This window comes from Zootoca vivipara, chromosome 5, assembly GCF_963506605.1.
Source record: "Zootoca vivipara chromosome 5, rZooViv1.1, whole genome shotgun sequence".
In the NCBI taxonomy this organism is placed as follows: Eukaryota; Metazoa; Chordata; class Lepidosauria; order Squamata; family Lacertidae; genus Zootoca; species Zootoca vivipara.
Window position 1 is genome coordinate 14,803,443 of NC_083280.1, and position 20,876 is coordinate 14,824,318.

Genomic DNA, 20,876 nt, shown 5'->3' on the forward strand with positions numbered 1-20,876 from the left:
AGGCAGCCTATAAATATTGAAAATAAATGTGTTGTACCTGCAAGTTTAAGGTTACATAGGGAATTATTACTGGTATTTACCTAGCGTTTCAGATTGCACACATACAAACACACACATACAGTGTTAAGTTAAACACGTGATGACGTTTTGCCCAGTTAAGAACAGTGGTGGCGAAATCCTGTGGGGCTTGTTTTGCTGCAGGCCCCCTCCCTGACTTTAATAAAGAAAGTAAAAGGAAGAACATTATTGTATTATCACTGAGGATCAACCAGCCCCGACCCCATATGTACTGTACCATTAGAAAACTACTGTATGTAGGCTTTTGTGAATGAAGCCGCAACATACTGAACGCTGACAAAAACAGATTTAACCATGAGCTCCTCTCCTGTTAAAATGATTTAATGCCCTAATGCAATAAGAGTTTTGTTCCACTGCTCCACTAACATCTAATAGAATACCTATTAACACAGCATGGTTCATGCCTCAGAAGGAACATCTGCTGCTATTTGCACAGTAAGCTAAATTGTCCCCAACAGGATTGCACAATACAGCACGGGGTGGCATCATAATATCACCTTGGCACTAAATGCATTTATTATATATCAAATTTCAACCTGCTAAATGCATGTGCGTAGCACACAAGCACAGAGACAAGGTGACTAAAAGCAGCCTACCATGCAATCCCCTCTCTCCAGCTTAAACTGGGCATTCACTCCCAACCAGTGTTCTCTTCCAAATGGGACCGATATATTTTGTTCAGCCACAGTTTACAGCACCTAGCACACACAAGCATGCATGCACAACTTGTGACACGCCAAGCTGAACCATGTATTGTCGCCTTCAAAGCGCCCCCTTTCCACCCACCCCACTCTCTTACTCACAGCATTTGCAGGCAGGAAGAGTGAAAGTAATGTTTGGGTTTTTGCTGTCCTCTTCAACTTAGGCCACTGCATTTGGCTCGGCAGGTCACAAGCAGCCACCATATTGCACGATGATGTTTGCGCCAGGCATGCTTCTCTGGGGCAAGTGTTCCAAAGACAGGAGCCTATTAAAGAGAAGTCTCATTCTCTAGTCTGGATGGATGACCCTCAGGATCTATTCCCAGGCTACAATTCCATGATTCTATTTAATAATAGTATTGGGGATGAACAACATACATCTTAATGTCGGCTGAGATTCTTAACACAATATATACTCTGGTGCCGTTTGAGTCATTTTTCTAAGTGCCTCTCCTCCTGGGGATTCTTCACAGTTTTGAACTTTCTGGCATTTTAATAGGATTGTCTTTCTTAACTGCAAAGTGGATACTGCATTGTTTTCGTTAACAGTAATCTAATCTGGAAGGATTGCTGTGGTCATATCCGTCTTTTCCAGGAAGGGCTGTAGCCCAGCACTCCCTTGAGCTATTGCTTCTTCTCCTCCTCCCTATTTTCTCCCCCTTTCTTTTCTTTTCCTGAGCCAACACCCCGCCCCCCTGCTTCTTCCTGCACATCAATATTGGTGTGCAAACGAGCGCACACACACAAAATCAAATTATTATTCTTTTTTACAGTTTGCAGGGCTACACATCTGATCGGAGGCATCACGAGTCAGGGTCTTCCCCCTCCCCGAGTGTCCATGACTTATAACGTTTTTTGCAGATTTCAGCAAGTGGGCAGGCCAGAGTGGATTGGTAAACAGTTCTGCAGAATTTGCAGCTTGCACAAGGAGCTGGCTGAAATCGGGGACGAGGCTGCGTGGGCAGAGCAGAAAAGCAGCCGGGTGGACAGAGCACTTCAGGAAGCGAATCCCCAAAGTTGCACGCTGCGGTTTGTGCGAAAACAAATGGGCCTTAACATTTTTGAGCAAGGGGGTGTATGTCCCTGTTATTAGGAAAGGTGAGGGTGGCCTGCCTCAAGGCAGCACATTTTATGACACGGCAGCATACCCCCACTTCCTATTTGGAAAAAACAGGGGGACACTTTCGATATCCCAACTTTAGAGCATGCGGCTGCGGAGGTTTCGACTGCCCAGCTTCTACCGCGATGTTTGCCGCACTGCACAGAAACTTAAAAGCGCAGGCTATTGTGTCGTAAAGAGATTGCAATCGAGAACAGTCGTGGCGCTCAGAGACACAAGCACCTCTGCCCACATCCGGTCCACAAAGGTTTGGCCTGGCCTGGCTACCGTTTATCAGGTAAAGCTCCTCTCCTTATCACTTTTTGTCTCTCCGCCTCAGGAAACAGGCCGTCTGTGCGGTTATTAGAACAGAAGCAAGGATAGCACAGAAGCCAAGTTGAATGAGAAGGAGAGGAACCGGTCCAGGGAACAGGAGAAAACAGGACCCTCAGATGGTGCCCAAGAAATATTAAATGTTTCCAGAGAGGTCGTACTGCTAGGGTGCGTACACAATATATATTTAAAGAATCCGCCTCCCCAAATAATGTAGGGAAAGTGGTTTGTTAAGGGCGCTGGGAGTTGTAGTTCCACGCGAGGCAAACTAGGGTTCCCAGGACTCTCTTGTGGAGAGGTGCTTTAAATGTATGGTGTATACGCAGCCCTGGTCTGCTGCTCTTGAGAGATTCTTGATAAAAACCTCCCAGGTTTATTTTTGTGCAGAAGAGAAGACCATCTGACGAAGTGAGCTTGCACTACAACAAATCTTTCAGGGGACTTTTAGATGCCACAAAACTCTATACAGACTTTAAGGAACAACGCAGCTGACTTGAGGCCCAGTCCACTGAGTGGATGTCTTCCTCAGGGGCAAGTTCCTTTCCTAGAAGGAACTGCTCAAGATATAATGATGACACAACCCCTGCTGACCTTTGAGGTTTATTCTGTCAGTCGCTTGTAGCATTCAAATGGGAGAACCCTGCGTGACACCACCCACCCCGAAACCTCATGCTTTTCATAGAATCCTAGAGTTGGAAGGGACCCAAGGGTCATCTAGTCCAACCCCCTGCAAAGCAGGAATCCTGGTTCTTTCGGGGGGGGAAGGAAAGCAAGCTGCAGGGAACATAGATAAGGCCTGTTGCTGAATCATCTGCCCCTGATTTAGTCCTGCAAGTGACTAACACCTTTACAAAGGTACATGGGAGTAATTATTCTAATGCCGCGTTAGCCATGAAGCACTACGAAGTTTAAATTCCTCCCAATAAACTGACAGGTGGAGATCAGCAGTGTTACCACAGTAGCTAGGGCTGGATAGACGGCTTCTTATTATTGCTGTATTTTCTTGTATTGCGTTTTATCTAATACCTGGGAGACCCCATCCAATTATCGCCTTTAGTAGAAGCACATTATGTTTCTACCCAAGACAGGCCCTCTGATCTTGGAATTCCCTCCCCCAAGAAGGTACAACTGGTGCCAATGTCGCTTACTTTTTGGCAACAGATGAAAACCTACCTATTATTGCCCAGGCATTTTTGTACGTTAAATTAATTTCATTTGTTCCAGGCAGCTCTTTTGCTTGTTTTTTAGATTCATATATATACATATATATATGTATGGGGGCCAACACCGAAAAGGCCCTGACTTCAGTAGAAACATATTTAAACAAATTTAAAATAAGCATACAAATCAGCCATATAAACCAAACAATACAAATCAAAGCATACACCACATACCAAAACAAATCATAAATAATAATAATAAATTTTTATTTATACCCCGCCCTCCCCAGTCAAAAACCGGGCTCAGGGCGGCTGACACCAACAGAACCACAATAAAACATAAAAACAATTAATTAAAATACAGATTAAAATACAGTATTAAAATTTAAAGTGCAGCCTCATTTCAAGTAGGCCATAAATCCAAGCCATGAGGGAGAAAAACACAGGGGTCAGGCTGAGCCTAACCCAAAGGCCAGGCGGAACAGCTCTGTCTTGCAGGCCCTGCGGAAAGATGACAAATCCCGCAGGGCCCTGGTCTCCTGGGAAAGAGCGTTCCACCAGGTTGGGGCCAGTACTGAAAAGGCCCTGGCTCTAGTAGAGGCCAATCTAGCCATCTTATGACTCGGGATCTCCAGAATATTATTATTTGTGGACCTTAAGGTCCTCCGCGGGGCATACCAGGAGCGGCGGTCCCGTAGGTACGAGGGTCCCAAGTCGCATAGGGCTTTAAAGGTCAAAACCAGCACCTTAAACCTGATCCTGTACTCCACCGGGAGCCAGTGCAGCTGGTAAAGCACTGGATGAATGTGATCCCGCGGCCGGGACCCTGTAATGATACAGAGATTTTGCAATTAAAAAAAAAAGGTGGCTGTAATGGCCGATAGGATATTTAAATGATTCTGAACTAATCAACGGCAAGTAAAGTACAGTGATACCTTGTTTTACGAAAATAATCCGTTCTGGAGGTCCGTTTGTAAACCAAAACAGGTTGTAACCCAAGGCACACTTTCGCCAATGGAGCCTCCAAAAATTCTTCATAATTCAAAAAAAAAAAAAAGGGTTGTAATCCAAAACATATGCAAACCAAGGTACTGTACCACTGTATTGCAAAGCTGGAACCAGCCCTAAAGCATATATACCCAAGGCAGAGAAGGAACAGAAGGGTTGGTTATAGACCCTCTCTGTGTGACTTGGGCAATGATATTTTAAAACAAAGCATGCTGCCTTGAGCCTACTGGACAGGATGGAAGACAAGTTTAAGAACAGTGAGGTTGCAATCCTATGCATGCTGACCAGGGAAGTAAGTCACTCTGAACACAGTGGGACTCTCTTAGAAATAGACATACAGAATTGTGCTAGTACGTACTACAGGCATAAATCTTAGACAAGAAACGGTTGGCAGTGGGTGAAAAAAAACAATCATCCCACAGAGACCTCCTCCTTGTCATTTCACCAGCTCTCACGGCGGAATTTTAAAAGCAAGGAGCTCTTTATTCCGAGAGAACACCTTCCACGGCTACACAACTATAACATGCAAGAGCTTCCTTGGGAGGAGGAGGAGGAGGAGGAGGAGGAGGAGGAGGAGGAGGAGGAGGAGGAGGAGGAGGAGAAGAAGAAGAAGAAGAAGAAGAAGAAGAAGAAGAAGAAGAAGAAGAAGAAGAAGAAGAAGAAGAAGAAGAAGAAGAAGAAGAAGAAGAAGAAGAAGAAGAGGAGGAGGAGGAGGAGGAGGAGGAGGAGGAGGAGGAGGAGGAGGAGGAGGAGGAGGAGGGCGGCTGGCTTTTAAAAACAAAGTATTTCCTAATCGTCTTGCCTGTGCATGACACCAGATTGCAAGCACTCCCCTCCTGAACTCTACAGATGACTCAGTGGAAACTAGCATATGAAAATCTTGCTGTTGTCATCTGACCCCCCCAGCAAACAAACCTCTCACCTTTTGCTAAGAGTCGCAAAGTGTTGTCCCAACAGATGGGTTTTCCAACTGTTTCACTCAGAAAAATCTCCTGAACTAACTGTGCCAGAGAACCCCTTTTCGCCCCGAGGGCCACCTTCCAGGCAGCATATTCCAGTCGTGGGCGGGCAAGACGCAAAAAGAAGGCGGAGCAACAACGAATCTGAGCATTACTGACAATCGCAGACTTGTAAAGTTGGAAGGGACACTGAGGGTCAACTAGTCCAACCCCTGCAATGCAGGAATCTTTTGCCCAATGTGTGGCTTGAACCCATGACCTTGGGATTATGAGTCTAGGCTAGTGTCTACAACCCTCTCTCCATCCATGCAACCTTGAGGCATTATCAAAGTTCAAGGACACAGGGGGTCAGACTAGATGACCCTCGGAGTCCTTCCCCACCCTACAATTCTATGATTTGAACATGCAGGGAAGGCATGAAGCAAGGCGAGTGATTGGTGTGACATTCCTGCTCTATAGCTTTAGAACCACAGAATGCAATCCCCAGTGGATCTACTATTCCCAATCAGAACGTGGGGCGCTTTTCCTGAAACTCCTGCTCATCTAAAGTGGAGGGTTCAAAAATTTATGTTCAGTGCAAGAAGCTTCCCCAATACAGGACTTTTCCTCCACTGCTCATGTTCCCTCGAAATATGCAGCTGCAGGAGCCAAGGGAGTCTGCAGAGCACAGTACTGTAATTTAACAGCGCTATAATGGGATTTAAGAGACATTCTTCCTGAAGCAGCTTGCAAAATGCACAATGAGTTACCATTTGAGCACGTCTACTTTGGAAGACTACCAAAAGGCATCACGGAAAAGACAGCCCACATCATGCCATTTCTGCAGCTCGGCCGACCATAAGCCATAGCAGGTGGACTTCAGGTGTGTGCAATGTGTCTGTTCTATTAACTGCAGCTAAAGGTCACTGGTCCAAATCTCTCTAGGCCTTGATACCAACAGCACCTTTACCTGATCTAGAAATCTATTTTTATCTGCCTTGTTATACGATGAGCTTCTAGGGTAGGGCTCTTCCCCCTTTCTCCCCCTGCCATTTCCCCATTCCACCTAAACAGCAATCCCATGACGACGACTGCAGAGTCTCACCACCAAACCATGGTTTACCATTGCATTTTAATTCAGAAACCTTGGCATGTTACTGACCCTCGCTTTTTGCCCCCCCCTCCCAGAAGCGAGTAAATGTCACTTTGCTGTGGTGGTTAAAGTGTGTGCACCCGAGCACATATACCCCACCCCACCCCCCATTTCTTTCAGATCTGCAGCACTGCCAAAATCAAATTCTTGTCGGTTTTTGTCCAAAAGCAGTTCCTAGGCAGTGGGAACGAGCCAGCAAAATCTGCCCAGCTTGCCAAGAAAACAACGGCTGCTATACTACAGACTCAGGTAAACATATATTCTCTCCAACTCCGGAGGCCCAAAGGAGCTTATAGGATAGGGATAGCCAATATGACATCCATGGGTGCTTGAGTGACCTTAAAAAGCCTTCCTTGTCCCGTCCCCACCGAAAACAGGCCTGAAAGAAGCATTCCACTGTTCTGGTGTACAGTATTCTGGATGTCTGCATTACGATGTTACCCTCATTCATGTCTCGTTTCCATACACAGCCCAACCTGGTACAAGGAATTCCCTCACAGTGGGACAAAGACCCACCTGTTGGGTCCTGAGAGCTCCGGAAGTGGATCGCAGAACTGAAATTTGAGTGCTGACTAGCTTTAAGAGGCTTTCAGAAACACAGAACTGCATCCAGTACCAGAAGGAATTAATACAATTTTATACCCCACCCATCTCCCAACCCCTCTGAGCAGCTTCCAATATAAACTGTACATAAATTTAAATAAACTGCGAAGTGGCATTCATTTTAAATTATTATGCGACATTTTCCAATTTATACCATAATGCTGCTACTTGAAGATTAGCCCATATGTCACAAGCATAGTCCTATTAATCTAATACAGCAAAGACACATTGATGCTTGTTGGGGCTTTAGCTTCAATGGACACCGTTTCAGACACCCTATTAGCAAAATCACAGAACAAACACCACTGGAACAGCAGCTCCTTCTAATCTTTAAAAAACCTCTGACACTACAAAGGTTAGCAATTCATCCTTGCAGATCGTTGCCTTCAGTGCAATGTCCTTAGAAAACTCTGCTTCCCTGCAGAAGGCAGCAAACTGCACGGTTCTTCCCACCGGACTTCACCGACTCCGTTTACACACACTTTGTTTGCTCCAACTGCAATCAACTGTACACCCCACCAATTCCCATTAAACCTACATCACTGATACACATCCGGATTCTATTTAAACCAATCACTTAAGCTTTGCCCCTTCTTGAAGCATTTTGCTGCCTGAAGCAGACAGCCCTCCCACTTTCTAAGACCAACATTTAAAAGCCTTGAGCTGCGCCATTCAGACCCCCGTTTGCCAAGGAACGATTTCAGCACCTGGGTGCTTTAGAGGATATTCTAGGACCGAGCACACCCTTCATTGCATGTTGGGCAGTCTTATACTGGTTCTTCATCAGAATGTGCCCATCTCCCCCTGCAAATTGCATTCTGTCTTTTCCTGTCTTTTGCAGGATCTTGTTCGCAAGACCAACCAGGAACCCCCAACTTTCCCCAGAAAAGCTGGAAAACCATTGCTATCAATAACAACAAAAGCAACCCACCAAGAATATCTCCAGCACCGAAAACCCCCTTGAAATGAACGCAGCTTGCATGCAGGTTTAATTTGGAAGGAGTTCCTGGGAGGTGATGCCCGGCACAGAACTCACTGTTTACAATAGAACCGACTTCCATATAAAATGTGCTTTCAGCTACTGCTTGAATGTTTTCTCCTGGGCGGTGTTAGTACAAATTCAAGAACAAATGCACTTTAAAGCCATCTTTCTTTCTCGCTATCCAGTAGAATTTATTGCTCTCGCACATAAGGCACATAGACAGCAGCTTCTTAAGAAGAAGAAGAAAAGGCCATCCACCAAATTTCGGGGAGTAAGAAAGAGAGAATGTTGAAAGACTTTATCTGTTTTCAAATAGAGGGACATTCCTGCCTGTAGATGGCCTGTTATCATTGTATATCTATCAGCTCCTATTCCCCCTTTGTTGTTTGAAAAGCTCCTCTCTTCCCACATACCTTTGGTCTCCAGGGGCAGATCACAGAGTGACACTAAACCTCAGCCATAAACAAGCAAGCTTTTGATACACTAGACTCCTATTTGAAAGAATTCTATATAGCTGGTACAACGTGAGAGAGACCTTGAAAAAATAAGTGCCAGGATTTCTGTCAAGGTTTTTCACAACCGTACATTATTGCTGGGATGGAGATATCCAACACAGCTCATTCGCAATTTCTGCTCTGTTAGAGGGAGAGGAAATTCCAAGGTAAATTGTGGTTTTTGTTCAGCAAGTTCTAGTCCCATACTGAAAGAATGGCAAAACTTTTGCAGGCTTTCATATTTTGGAACCCCCGCCTTTACCTTCTCTATGAACCTGCCACTTAACTTAAAAGTTATATCTAGTTTAGGCTTTTAACTTTCAAAATGACTTTGGCACAAATTAAGAAAAATAAGCATTACACAATGCTCATTTTGCACAATTACGAACAACTGGGTAATGCCAAAATGGCAAGGCAAATGTTTACAGAGGGAAAAGCATTAATCACGTAATAGGTACAATTAAACAACCCATTTACTCCGTTAAATGTTTAGGTTTCTAATAAGAATTTAATGAGACCTCTCCCCAGCGAAGTCTCCTATCAATACCTTGATAGGCATTTCCTGATGCAAGCAACATCTTTTCAGATCTTACTTTCCACACAGATCACAGCACAACCACAAGCTTTACTGAAATAAATGAATTCCACATCCAAGTCATGAGTTTAGGATCATGGATGCCAAGCTACAAGCTACCAGAACAATGACTCATGAATTCCTATGAATTTTGAGTAGGAGTTTGCAGTGTTCTGTTACTGCTGTGGTTCCTCAAACCTGGAACATTCCCCCCTTCTACTCCCCTCATTGGAACTTCTCTTCCAAATAACCACAACCCAGTATTTCTCATGGTGCAAAAGGCAACATATCAAAATCTTCAATATCCACAAAATATGCCCTAAACTGAGAACATGCATTTTAACCACTTAATGTTAAAAAACAAACAGTTCACTCCAACTCTCAAAACTGAGCATATATAGCCAGTGGGTTTTCAGATTTTCTTCTTTCAGCATCAACTCATCTGCAGAGGCATCTCTGCATGTTGTAGAAGGCATGCATGTTCTCTGTGCACATAGTTCTCTGGCGAAGTCTGTTGGGCATCTCCAATCCCTTCCATCAGGGATGAGAAAGTTGTAGCTCTTAGGATCTCCCACCATCCTTGATCTGTGCTGGCCATGCCAGCAGTGACTGACAACTGAATTGTCCTTCTCATCCTTTCCTGTGTTTTTGCAAATAGACACAGAACGTTATTGCTTAACTCGCATGTCATAGCTGTGGTTTCCCTTATCAACTGGGAGACGGAAGTGGGCAAATTTCTCAATGGAAAAAATTGGGTAGAATACTACCTGAACGTTCTGTCTTGTATCTCTGGATCAACCAGGCCTAGCAACTTTTTTTAAAGGAATAAGAAAAAAACACCTAGCAGTTCGAAAGCACGTCAAAATGCAAGTAGATAAATAGGAACCGCTACAGCGGGAAGGTAAATGGCGTTTCCATGTGCTGCTCTGGTTTGCCAGAAGCGGCTTTGTCATGCTGGCCACATGACCTGGAAGCTATACGCCGGCTCCCTCGGCCAATAATGCGAGATGAGCGCGCAACCCCAGAGTCGGTCACGACTGGACCTAATGGTCAGGGGTCCCTTTACCTTTTTATCCCGGGCATCCTGACCAGCTAATGGCAGAATCCTTTGGGGGTGGGGGAGCACAGACCCATCTTTAAATGAATGGTATAACTTATCTCTGGCAAACTGTGCTAGCTTACAAAACAACTACGAGAGCAAAAGCTTCACTATGGCAACTGACTTTGCGGGGGGCTGTTCCCCCCACACACACCTTTATAAATCAGCAGAATAGAGAAGGAGGAGGCCTGCCATCTACTTATGGCAACCTCTGAAAAAGGTCACTGGATTAATGAAGGATGGTGTCTGCAAAGAACAGGCGGGTTATTCATTATGGATGCCTCCTTGCACATAGCTTCCGCCAACTCTGCGTCATGTGATGCTATTCGTTTATTTGCTTACTTACTCAGCACATTTATAAAATACTTGCTAAAAAAATATCAACAAGCGGTGTACAAGTCCAACTGTATGCAAAACATGACTGAAACACAAGAAAATAAAAATCAAATATGCATAAAAACCATCATGGAAAACAAAGGTAAAGCCTGAATTGCATGTCCACACAGGCCCGCTGAAACAAAGAAGTATTCAGCAGGCCTATAAAACAGTACAGCGAGGGTGCCTACTTAAGGACAACAGGCAGGGAGTTCCAGAGATCATGTGCTGGCACACTAAAATAATGGCTTCATTAAGTAGATGCTAAAAATAGACATTCGAAGAAACTGACCAATCCCAGCTAGATGGCAGCCCTGCTACAAGACTCCTTTGCCCCGCTGTAAGATGTGCCAAGAGGAAACCCCAGTTCTAAAATACCAAGTAAGAATATGAGCCTCAAAAAAGTGCCCCTCGGGTGGGCCCACAAAACTACTGTATTTACTTGAACATCATGCGCACTTTTTTGCCCAAATTATGTCACGAAAATTAGGGTGTGGTTAGATGGCACATTTACATTCACTACCAAATTCTTCCTTTTTTGTTTCAAGGTTTTGAAAACCAAGGTGCGCATTAGATTCGATGGTGCATTACGTTCGAGTAAATACAATACTCCAAATTTCACCAAACGCCACCATTCATCTGGCCTCCATAAAGCAGGACAGTTATGCATGCAGTTCAGCCTATAAACATTTCAGGTATGGGCTTGGAAAACTTTATAAAAGAAACGTCTCATCACTATCCCAGCAATGACCTCAGATCGGTGGATGAGCTCACCCATTTTAAAAATGGCAAGTGATTCAGTTTCCATGAGAGACCAGACATGAGCTATGTTCGAAGCGCAAGCTATCCAACCACACCAGTTATTGGACTGATTATGCATAGAACGTCTGGATTGCTCTCCGTAGCTTTTTGCCAGGAGAGAACTGTGACCAAGAAGACGATGATGGCACAGGCAAGGAGAAACATCAGCAACACTGCCCAGAAAATACGGTCAGAAGCCATCTTGTTCTCTTGGGAGAGGAAAGACTTCCATGATTCCACTATCTCCATAATTATTTAGCCAGAAAAACCTAACCATTATAAGTAAGCAGATACTGTGCTAAAGCAATCCAAATTCAAGTTGAATTCTGTGATGCAGGGAATTCCTCTTCTGCTTTTAAAAAACATAGGAAGTTGCCTCCTGCAGGTCTAAGTCACTGATGCGTTAAGAACAAACCTCGGTTTACAGCTCATGGTTCGTCTGGATCGAGACAAACCACAAACTTGGATGACACACTGTGCCAAACTGTGGTGTAGAGGAATAGCAGTAGCACCAAAGGAGCTGCAAAACCGCCACAATCTCCTCTCCAGGAGCCTGCCTACTTGAGCTGAGTCGTGCAAACTGAGCCACTGTATTTAAAGCAGGGGTCGCCAAATTTTACCTTGCCTGGGCCAGTTCACTCCAGCGGAGATCCCTCCGTGGGCCGGATCGCACACACACACACACGATTTTCGGCGTCTGCATGTGCGCAGATGCGATTTCCGGTGCCGTGGAAGTCCCCGTGCCACGCTGCGGCGGTTTAACGCAGTGAGCGGGGACTTTCGAAGCGGGCAGCTCTGTTTGGGGGCAGCTCGTGGGCTGCTTAAACGACCCCTGTGGGCCGCTTGTGGCCCCTGGGCCTTAAGTTGCCGACCCCTGATTTAAAGAATGAAAAGCTATCGTGCCAGATATTTAATTGCCTCAGGAACACAACAGTCACACAAGCTGCAGGTGCAAAAGACAGGCTTTTTTTTTCCTTTTTTTTTTTGAAGCAGACGTCCGATTCCCTTTCATAATCATGCACTTTATAGCCCAAGACTGGGAAAGCTTGTTTTAAATTGCTAGCGGAGCTGTGGTGTAAAAATTAAAAGCAAATCACTTAAAAGCAAATCAAACTAGGGTCCATTATCTTTAGCCATCAATTTCTAATCTGTGCATTGTCCATACGACAAGGAGGAAAGGCTGGCTGTTATCTTCTGAAATTAACATGGCTTTCCCACAAACCAGAGCCCTGAGAGGGGTTTTGAAATTTGCTGAGTGCAGCAAAACAGTTCTTATTGGCAGTAGCTCAGTGGCTGGACGTCAGCTGTGCATGCAGAAGATCCTGGCTTCAATCTTCAGGTAGGGGTGGGAATGTCCCTTGGCTGAAATCCCAGTAGGCAATGCCGAGATAGATGCACCAGTGGTCTTTCTTTAAAGCTTCATATGTTCAATAAATGGCAAAGTAATCTTCCCTTTGCAGCAAAACATGAAGGGAAATTGAAATGGAATGCATTCAGTCAAGGAATGATGACCAAGGTGTGGGGAAGAGATAATTTCTACCATAGGCACCACATTTTTAGGTGCCTGGATTTTCCCCCCCTAGCCTTTGATTACTACTTCATAAGATATAAATACACACTCAAGCCTTGTTAACCTCTTTGGCCTTGTCTCTGTCCTGTATCCTTTCAGCTACTTGTTTACATTGAACAGCCCCCAGGAGAGAGAAAAGCAAGGGAGAGGATGAGACCCACAAACCCCATTTCACTTGGCCTTGTTATCTCAGAAGCTACGCATACGACAAGGGATGGTATGCCCTTATGGCAAGTTAAAAAAATGAACTCCCTAATGAATAATTGGAAAAGTTCCCTTAGATTGCAAGCTTTAGTGGACTAAATTGGAGTTTTTTTCTGCCCCGTGCAAAATAAATTCAGCAACAGCACCATTGCAGGAAGGATTCCGCGACGCAACCACCCACAAGTATTATGGGAGAATATTCTAACGATGACAAGATGCCACTTATTATTACAGGTATTTTAATCAAAACACCTCCTGTCTGCCTCCCACAAATATGCTCCCTGGGATCCACACAAGAGCTGACTAATCTGCAAGTCCCCCCCCACCCCAAGAATCCACCTTTTTGGAAAAAATAATATTAATAATCCACAAAACAGTCTTCTCCCTGCCAAAGAAAATGAATGTCCATTTCCTATCCCCAATTCTTCCTACAAAGAGGAAAACAGACATTAGCACTGAATATTAGGCTAGAACCCTTCACCACATGCCAGTTTTCTACAGGAGGGTTGTAACAAGGCCTAAGAGCAGGCATAGGCAAACTCGGCCCTCCAGATGTTTTGGGACTACAACTCCCATCATCCGTAGCTAACAGGACCAGTGGTCAGGGATGATGGGAGTTGTAGTCCCCAAAAACATCTGGAGGGCCACGTTTGCCTATGCCTGCCTAAGAGCATAGGTAGGCAAACTAAGGCCCGGGGGCCAGATCCAGCCCAATCGCCTTCTAAATCCGGCCCCTGGACGGTCCAGGAATCGGCGTGTTTTTACATGAGTAGAATGTGTCCTTTTATTTAAAATGCATCTCTGGGTTATTTGTGGGGCATAGGAATTACCGTAGTTCATTTTTCCCCCCCAAATATAGTCCGTCCCCCCGCAAAGTCTGAGGGACAGTGGACCAGCCCCCTGCTGAAAAAGTTTGCTGACTCCACCTAAGAGGAAACTGGGTCGAAAGGGAGAACCTGGTAGAGAGAATCCATGTCTCACAGGCCTCGTGCCTTCATATAGCTGTAAAACAGGATTTATTTACAGTATTTTTCATATGAAGGAACATTCAGTAATGCAGCTGCCCCCTCGCCCAGCAACAGTATGAAGACCAAAACCATAAGAAAAAAGTCAGGCCACAAACACCCCACTAACATCAAGAACCGGTGGTCACTACACATTTAAAGCAGTGTCATTTTATCACTCATAGGTTCCCTCAAAGAATCATGGGAACTGTAGTTGGCTAAGGGCGCCGGGACATAGCTCTGCAAGGGGCAAACTACAGTTCCCAGGATTATTTGGAGGAAGCCGTGACTGCTAAAGTGATATAACTGTGTTTTAAACGGATGGTGCCCAACATCACCTGAGGAAAAAACTTTGCCTTTGCCTTTTGGGCTATACTTCATCCCAGATTCCCTCCATTTCCTGCTTCTTGTGGCAACTGCAGTTCCCATACCCCTCTGAAATGAACAGGAGGTTTGACAAAGATGCTCTGTCCGAAGAAATACGGTCCATTTAGCAGCGGTTTCCACACTCCTCCTTGTTTTATCTCGCTGGGCATATATCGCTGTTACGCTTGGCGAATCTGAGGCAGAGAGATTAACTTATCCCCATAGTCACTCAGCAAAGTCAGGATTTGAATTCACTTCCAGGCCTACGGGGCAACAGATCTTTTAAGCGAATCCCCTAGTGCGCAGATCGACAGTGAGGCTAACCAGTGAGGAATTGCAAGCCCTGAAGCACACTCAACAGAGGCACTCAGCAGAGGCCTCTCGGGTAGGAAGGAAATCAGTGGTAAAAATTCCAAACATTCCTAGCTGCACCTACAATTACTGTACCACTTCTACATGAGAGATCAGTTCTGAGCAGACAGGATACAAAGGAGATGGTTGGGGAACCGTTATAGGATTGGCACAGTGCATACTTTGCATCCAGAAAGCTATGGGTTCAATGCCCCCCCCAAAAAAAATCTCCAACCTGCAACCCCAGAAAGATGTAGAAATGAGCTGGCCCTTCCAACTGAAAGCCTGATGCCAGGTGAGTCACAACAGCACCAGCACTCCTATACAAAAATATACTGTAAAAAACAAAAGAAATGGGTTTATAGGTGGGTCCTAGGTCTGAAAATGCCAAAGACTGCAAAACTCAATGGTCTGACACTTCTGCAGCCAGAGAAATCAGTTTCAAACACCAGTTTCCCCAGGTTTCAAACAGGGGGGCCCTCCCCCCACAAGTTTTTTTTAAGAAGCACATTCTTGACACTTGAGTCTTCTCTTCCTCCTCCTCCTCCTCCACCCCCTCCTTTGCTACAGCCTTCCCCTTCCATCCCACAGACAAGATCTCAACTGAACAAACGCCAGAAGATAACTGCTGGCGGAAAAGAAAAGAAAAATGAGAGAGAGAAGGGGAGCAATTAAAAGATTCTGCCTTCAGAGAAAGCGCTTCCCCCCCCCCAAAAAAAAAAAAAACACTCGTTGGCCTCGGTCCGAGTGAATTTCCCTTTGACGGAATGGCAGAGCACATCATCAGAGGGGCAAAAATAAATAAAAGTAAGATCTAATTAAGTGAAATGTTTTAAAGGATGGGGAGGGAGGGAGAAGCAAGAGTTTTGCTTCACAAAGTTTTTTCTCCTCCTCCTCCCTCCTTCTTCCAGCGTTCCATTTCCTGGTAATGTGCCATTTTGTTCGAAGGGGGTGGGTAGGAGAAGAGAGCGTCTGGCACGGGAAATAAAAAGTTTCCAGATTATTTTTTTTTTTAATTTCCCCCCTTTCTCCGCCCCCCCTCCGTTTGCCAGTGGCGTCAGCGAGGGAGGGGAGGGGCCTCGTGGGAGGACGGGCTGGAGGAGAGACGTCTGCGTGTGTCTCGGTCTCTTTTCTCCAACGTGCCCCCTGGATCCAGACATTTTGGAAAGGCTTCGGCTCGCCTTCCCAACGTGCAAAAATTAATAACAAACATGGGGGGTAAGCCTCCGGCTGCGTCGCAACGACAGGAAGGAGCAGCAGCGCTAGCTGGTTTGCCTCCACCTGAAGGGCATCAATCCCTCCTCCCTCCAAGGCATCATCCAGAAGGGGGCTGCTAGGCAGTGCGCGACGCTGGCGCGCAGCAGGGGAACCCCGGGCCAAACCTTCGCCTTTGCGCGGGCCGGATTCCATTCCCCCGTCTGGCCCTCCCCGCGCAACACAACCCCCAGGGTCGTTGGCAGGGTGGGGTACAGTTTGCATTCACACACAGATAAGATCCCATATGGAAACAAGGGAAACCCCATTTTTACACTTCCCAACGGTGTTGGGTGTGTTGTTGCTTTCTTTGCACTGAAACCTGCGTTGCTTTGTTGCTTTTTTTAAAAAAAAATATTTTAAATAATGCGATCCTTTAAGTTTGATGTGGATTGAGGGCAAGCCGGGAGGCCGGAGATAGAAGCCTCTGTGTAAAGCACAAGATAGGAAGTGCGCCCAAGCAAAAGGGCGGGCAGCCGGGCAGAAAAGGCAGCGGCGAGGAGCCTGTCTGGATTGCTAGGTTATGATGGTGTGTCTGTCTCCCTCTCTCGCCTTCCCAGTAAAAAAAAATAAAAATGCACACACACGAGAAATCGTATTGCAGCTCTAGCGCTCAGGCTGGCTCCCTTACAGATGGGCTCCGGCACCAGCAGCAAACCGTTTTCTTCCCTCCTCCATTCCACGCAACCAGACCCACAAAATATATATATCAGGCGCCCGCGTCTCTGCCACTAACCCTTTGCATCCAAGGCCTCGTTCCCAAGCCAAATTCCAGGAAATGGGCGGGGGGGGGGGAGCGAGAGAAGGAAGGGACTTCTCCTGCCACTCTGAATTTGCAACGGCGAGGAAATCGGTGCCCAACCAAGAGCACCCGGAGAGAAACGCATTCTTCCCCCCCTCTCCAAAATAGAGCCGACTTCACATTCTCTTCTTCGGCTTCCCCCCCTCCCCAAACATTTATCACCATTCCCCTAAAAAAAGAAGAACTGAGCAAGCCTTGAGTCCCTCATTGCTCCTTCCAGGGAGTTTGCGTAGGCAAGGACCCGAAAGTACTGGGGAAAATAGTGGTGTAACTTAAACGAGGAGTAATTGGGCAATGAGGCGGCGGGGGAGAGAGGGGCGCACGGATCGGAGAGATCCTAAAGGCGCCGGGCAAGGAGAAAACTGGAAATCGGAAGAGAGAGATAAAACCCAAAACTTTCCGGAGATGTCTCATTGCCCCTTCTCTCCAGGGAACCTTTGCCGCCCCACTTTACTCCCCACCGCCTTCCCGATCCCGATCCCCAAGGACCCCCAAGGCAAACCCAGGCTAGACGCATCCTTTTGAGCACACCCACCGTTCACACTCGGGGAGTTTCCACTTCGGAAACAAAAGGAATCCGGATTGGGAAACGGCGTGGGGGGGGGCGTAGGGAAAAAAAACACTCAGAATAGTAAAAGGCAGAGAGGTATGGGGGGGGGGGGAGAAGCTCCAGTATTTCCGAGTTACTGTATATTAAACTCGGCGTCCTTTTTTAAAAAAAACTGCAATCAGAATACAAGCCCCGGAGCGAATCTTTTATTTGCATTTGCAAACCGGGGCGGGAGGGGAGCGAAATCCGCCTCTCGCTTGAAATTTTCTAGCCTGGGGGGGTTTGATATGGGGGTGGGGTGGGGAGGAGAGAAAGACGCCTAACGAGAGCAGCCTTTTCGCTTACCTTGTGTTGGAAACGGGGGCTCGGGGGTGCTGTCTTGGAGAGAATGGCCCTGCTCGTTCTTCGGAAGAGGGAGGCGGGCAGGCAGGCGGGCAAGTCCGGTAAATCCCCGGGCTGGATGGCTGGGCGGGCAGGCGAGCGAGCTGGAATAACTACCAGTAGGGTTTGGTGGGGGATTCCGCCATGTCAATGATGTCGGACCACATGGGGATTTGTGACCAGCCCACATACCATACAGTCTGGATTAGAAGCTACTGTGGGAAAGGAGAGGGGGAGGGAAAAAAAGAAATCAGCTGAGGAGGGAGGCGGGCGCAGAAAAACCAGAGCCTGGAGGAGGAAAGGGAGAGGGTGGGGAGAGAGAGAGAGAGAAAAGAGGCACTTTGCAAATTTATTAACCGCCTTGCGTTAAAAAATAAAGCACGGAGTGCTCCCTTTATTTCTTTTTTTTCCCCTCCAGCAAGACTGAGGAGTTAAAAAAATTATAGCAAGATGATGCTAGGAGCAAGCGAGTCTACCCAGACTGCCATCTCCAACACACTTTGCTTAAGAGTAAACCCTACTGGCACACACTTTGCAGAGCCTTACTGAACTTGGGGAAGGGCGTCCAAGGAAGCATTCATAGGATGGGCTTGAAATGCTATGCACCCTCGAGTAAGAGCGCACAGGTCCGAGCTGCGTACCAATGCACTCTTTTTTCCTTTTTTGAGGGGGGTTCCTCAGTCTGTACAGTACAAGCGTGCATTGGATCAGACTGCGAAGAAGAGGAAGGAGGCCTCTGAACACACGCCCCCTCCCGCATTCTCCCAGGATGCGCTAATTCATTCCTCTCCCATTCATCCGCCACACCCCCACACCCCGTTTGCGGTTTGCTACCCCGCAATAATCCCCCCCAGGGCACATAAAACAAAATCAATTAATACGGTTTAGTTATGCTGTGCCCTAACATTAATCTCACCCGCCCATCCATGCTGGAGACAGAACGAGGAGGATACAGAATAATTGCCCCAACAACTGCATGTTGAAAACCAAGTTGGTCATTTCTTCCAAAATAACACAAGAGTTTTGTGTGTGTAACACCGCAATCTTAATTATGCCTGTTCTTTAACTATGTTCAAAGAAACAGTTTATTCTCTACTGGAAGTATGATTTGGGGAGCACTCTTTATTTTATTTTTTAAAAAACCCTAAGTTTTTTTTAACAATGCCATCCTATACACCTCTACTCAGAAGTAAGTCCTGAGTTCAATGCAGATTACTCCCGTGTAAATGGATACAGAATTGCGTTTAAAAATGACTCAGTATATATGGAATGTCTGCAATGCTCCTTTATATAGTTTTTTCCTTTGAAATTGAAAAAAACCTGCAACATTTGTTTGTTTGTTTTCAAACATACTCTTTTAAATAATAAATCAGAAAGCTGCCCTGAGAAGTCACCCCTGCTGCTCCCAGATGTGTGGGGGGTGGGACTGGGACCGTTTCCTGGAAAAGGCACTCTGAACATGCTTAGGAGTAGCCCTCTTATCCCAGCACATCCCAGCTGTGCCTTGGCATTCGAAACAGTGTCCAGGAGGCCTGTAACATCCACCAACAAAATAATATGAAGCAGCTGTTACATTGGTCTGACACAATGGAAGTCTGTCCACACTCTCATCCCATGCAAACAACTGGGAGCCATATGAAAATGGGTATTTCAAAAGGTTTCGAAACCAGTTTGGGTTGCCATTTCCAAATCCACTACGCAGAACCCTTTCTGGAGGGCATGCGTACTTTGAGTGAGATGGATCTCATGTAGAAGGATACCAGAACCCACAAAATCTCATGCCATAGTAATGCAAAGGTTTCACGCCATCTTGTATTTATTAGTACTGCAATATCCTTTGTTGTTGTTTTGCTGCGACCGACTCACATGGCTTGGGTGCCCCTCAGGCAAAGGATATAATCGCACAGATCTTTATTTTAAATTTGTTGTTGTTTTTAAAAATGAGTGTTGTGGAAGGTGTCAGCATGTGAAAGTGAACGCAGGAATATTTTAACTCTGGCCTGAGGAACAGCCCGCCATGCAATTCAAAAATTTGCATGCTTCCCCCCCCCCCAACAGAAGATAAGCAATTGAAGTATTTTGTCTCACCTATTGATATGTCCTATCTAGCACCAATGCAGCAAAACCGCAGAGCAGCACCTAGATCAAAGGACTACATATCCTCCATGTGTCTGTTGTTAGCACAAGCACGGAACTCGACACAGAAATCAAAAACATTCTCAAAACCTCAGCTTCCTCCTCTTTTCATATATCAAATTGTTAACTGAGCAAGTTTTCTGAAGTTTCGAATTAATCACAGGATAAAGAAAGGAGTAAGTTTCTAGCCGTCACATAAAAAACTTTTAAGAAGTCTCTGGATGAAATCCCAGAACCCAGGCTGGAGGGCGGGGATTATATGACCTCCATTACTCAGAGAGCGAGGTCACAGTGACTTGTGTGCAGCTGACTTTTCTCTTCCTTTTGCCTGGCAAAAGAAAGAAAAAATAAGCCACTTACACAACAGGCAGATTTTCCAGCATTCACCTTTCCTTCAGATTACATAATTTACAAAGGGAAGAGATTGAAAATTTGGCTTGGCACAATTTATACATGTGCCCTGTTGGCATCAAATTACAATAAGTTTTATCCAGTGCTATTTTTTCTAGAAAAAGAGGTGTCAGAACTCACCATGAACGCCACCCTTGTTCTCTTATAATGGCAAGGGCACCCACCTGAGAGGTGCCAGAACTCAGTTCTGGTGAGTTCTGGCTGAAAAAAGTCCTGATAATATCAGAATATTTGATATGGCTGCCTTATCTCTCCCTTTGTTTCTTCCATCCTTCCTCGTTATTTCTTCCTTTTTTTCTTCTTCTTTTCTTTTTCTTCTGCACCTTTTTTTTGTCTGCATGTGGGGTATGACAGAGAAGCAACCTTTAAGGTATTTAAAATTTGGTTGTTGTTAAACATATATTTTAAAAGTTTTAATTTGTTACAAACTTTTTTTATAATTACACAAT

General features: G+C 45.7%; 1 protein-coding gene across 2 annotated transcripts in view; it reads right to left on the reverse strand.

The window, feature by feature from the left end:
- FNDC3B (fibronectin type III domain containing 3B) overlaps positions 1-18,197 on the reverse strand; it is a 258,472-nt gene extending 240,275 nt beyond the window's left edge. The window contains exon 1 of one of the 2 annotated variants that reach the window (XM_035132789.2): positions 17,845-18,197. The gene's annotated coding sequence lies outside the window, so the exon portion shown is untranslated. Of the gene's footprint in view, positions 1-881; positions 3,619-17,844 lie in introns of those variants that run through there. The other variant, XM_060274365.1, reaches the window with a different exon arrangement.
- Positions 18,198-20,876: the final 2,679 nt, after the last annotated feature.